At 45.3% G+C, this 3074-nt stretch overlaps 1 protein-coding gene across 2 annotated transcripts in view; it reads left to right on the top strand.

Moving 5' to 3' along the window:
* The first annotated feature begins 2341 nt into the window (after positions 1–2341).
* Positions 2342–3074, top strand: part of WBP11 (WW domain binding protein 11) — a 15228-nt gene continuing 14495 nt past the window's right edge. The window contains exon 1 of one of the 2 annotated variants that reach the window (XM_010858723.1): positions 2342–2478. The gene's annotated coding sequence lies outside the window, so the exon portion shown is untranslated. Of the gene's footprint in view, positions 2485–3074 lie in introns of both variants that reach the window. The other variant, XM_010858724.1, reaches the window with a different exon arrangement.

The following is a 3074-nucleotide window of genomic DNA, read 5'->3' as shown; positions in this document are numbered from 1 at the left end:
CAGCATCCATACATGACCACAGGAAAAACCATAACCTTGACTAGACGAACCTTTGTTGGCAAAGTAATGTCTCTGCTTTTGAATATGCTATCTAGGTTGGTCATAACTTTCCTTCCAAGGAGTAAGCATCTTTTAATTTCATGGCTGCAGCCACCATTTGTAGTGATTTTGGAGCCCAGAAAAATAAAGTCTGACACTGTTTCCACTGTTTCCCCATCTATTTCCCATGAAGTGGTGGGACTGGATGCCATGTAGGAGAGACACTACTCTTTTAAGAATTTGTTGTTTAAAGGAAAGTTGTAATTTATTGCTTTATGAGTTTTAAGAAAAACTAAATTTCATTTTCAATACTAGCAAAAAGGAGGAAGCTTTCCCTGCTATACAAAAAACCTCAGGTGATCCATTACATTAATTATCTAATTTCAGAAAAATCCCAAGGCTATAGAGGCCTAGCGGTTCAGCTGAATTTCTGAAGCAAGTGTTTATTTTCTAAATCTTTCAACGACCAGTAACTCCCCATTGAGACTTGTGGGTTGTACATACAAAATTATTTTAGAAGTAATTCCTGCAAGAATGTTCGTTACAGCTGATTCTTGCATCCAATTAAAAGAAACGTCTTGACATTTTTAAAAGCACAACGTATCTCAAAAATTTAGAGGAAACACTGTAGCTTTTCAAAATTAGTCTTCATTTTCTTTCCCTCTGACACTGCTTCTATAAATTAGTTGCAAAACATCACAATTTAGTTCACCTTCAAAATTTTTATTCTGCATTATGATTCCAAAACTTAAAAACGTACTGCTCTTGTGAGACTCAGAATTCAGCCAAAAACCAAATCAATAATCTTGTAAAACAAAGCTTCAGGTAAGGGACCAATCTTACAGGTTAAGCGCACATTTAAATATTCTCTAAAAAATTAGTATGTATCTCCGTCAAGATCTTGGAATATTTATAACTGATAGTAAGAACTGACCTATATCTAACATCTCTCTCTCTAGTTGCTAATTTGTATCCAACTCTTGCGACTCCATGGACTGTAGCCTGCCAAGCTACTCCTCTGTCCATGGGATTCTCCAGGCAAGAATACTGGAGTGGGTTGCATTTCCTTCTCCAGAGGATCTTTCCCACCCAGGAATCCAACCGGGGTCTCCTGCATTGCAGGCAGATTCTTTACCAACTGAGCTATGAGGGAAGCCCATATCTAACATACTTTCCTGTAAGAGATACTATTTTTGAAAGTTTAAACTCACCTTTGAGGGGAAAAGATATGGGAGGAGTCTTAGATAAAGAGCAGACAAAAGAGAAGGAAAGGACGAAGATTAGACCTAAGGGAACAAACCCCTTTGCACGGTGACGTCATAAAGGATATTTTGTGAGTGAAAAGACTGGTAGGTAAAAGATACAATATAAACCAACTTCACCTCTCGTAAATTTAAAATTGACTATACGTGTGTCCTCACATTTCCTCTTCAAAAAATGAATCCTGTAGATTAGCAATCTGGGACTCTAACATTTACACTGATTTCCTCAGGTCTAAAAATGTTCTGTGGGAAAATATCAACTTAACTTCCAGGGGCAAACCAAGCTAGCTAAATGTATGAAGCACGGCTGCTGCTGCTGCTAAGTCACTTCAGTCGTGTCCGACTCTGCGACCCCACAGACGGCAGCCCACCAGGCTCCCCCGTCCCTGGGATTCTCCAGGCAAGAACACTGGAGTGGGATGCCATTTCCTTCTCCAATGCATGAAAGTGAAAAGTGAAAGGTAAGTCGTTCAGTCGTGTCCGACTCTTAGCGATCCCATGGACTGCAGCCTACCAGGCTCCTCCGCCCATGGGATTTTCCAGGCAAGAGTACTGGAGTCGGGTGCCATTGCCTTCTCCGATGAAGCACGGCAGCAAGCCTTATTTCGGGATTCCTTTTCAAACAGAAATTCCCGAAAGATCTCATCCGCTTACGTCATAAACGAGGAAAAAACCTGCAGAAACACAATTCCAGGTGACACAAATACCGCTAAATAGTCCCCTATCTGGAATCGGCCTGTAATAAAAGACACTCTCCGATGTTAAGTCAGAACGCCTGTGGCCGGAGAAGTAGAACAGAAAGCGCCTCAGCCAAATATATAGCCCACCCGCTTCATTTTCACACTCTTATTGGGCTAGACAAGTGTCAATCAGCATGAAGCCATTGTTCTGAGTGGTGGAGGCGGGCTCTTAGCCGATAACCAACCAATTCGGTACTGTATTGGGCGGAAGAGACTCTGGTCCTGCAGCTCTCTGTTACTCTCTATGGTTCCAGGGCGAAGAAACGCGGAGATCTTCGGCTCGGAAGTGACGTAGGGGTGGCGGAGGGGCGCGAGGTTTCAAGATGGCGGTGGTTGGGTGGTTGACCGAAAGGCCGAGGTGAAGGCCCTTACGAAGTCAAACGGGCCGAGAATCGTCCCCTCCCCGCTTCTCACAGCCCCAGGAGCCCAGCAGAAGCGTGAGTGTGCGGGATCGTTCCACTCCGTTACTTCACCTTTCCCGTCCCTTCCCGGGGCCCGCGCGGTTGCCTCGGGAACACCAGGCTCATCAGTCCCGCTCTTCTTCTCCGCCGTTGGGGTCTCCCCGATCGCGGACTAGGGGGTCTCTTGGGGCGGCGCTGCGTCCAGCGGTTAAGCGGCTGTCTTCGCCTGGGTCGGTCAGCGCCGCCTCCTGACGCTGACCGGTTGGTTGCCTTAGGCTTGCTGCTACCTCGAGTCGGGGGGTCAACCGTCGCTATGGTTTCGGCAGTTGCAAATGCTGTTGGCTTCTTTGGTGGACATGGGCTCCGTCCCTTGGGAGCCTCTTTGACTGTTGAGAGTTACCCTAAGCGATTCGTGACCCGATTTACCCATCTCCTCAGGTTTTAGACAAGACAAGTAGTGCAGACTAAGGCTCCAGTGTCCTCTGTAACTAGGTTTCATTTGTGGGAGAAGAGAGTTTAAAAAAAAAAATGAGCCTGAGGGTAATTGAGAGAGGGAAGCAAAAAAGATACAGGCCATCAAAGATGTGAGTGCTTGTATTTGTGCTAATTTTGCTTGTTTCCGCATCCTTTCT

The sequence above is a fragment of the Bison bison genome, unplaced genomic scaffold (genome assembly GCF_000754665.1).
Source record: "Bison bison bison isolate TAMUID 2011002044 unplaced genomic scaffold, Bison_UMD1.0 scf7180017864390, whole genome shotgun sequence".
NCBI lineage: Eukaryota > Metazoa > Chordata > Mammalia > Artiodactyla > Bovidae > Bison > Bison bison.
Note: the sequence above shows the minus strand (reverse complement) of the source record. Positions and strands in the feature narration are given on the sequence as shown.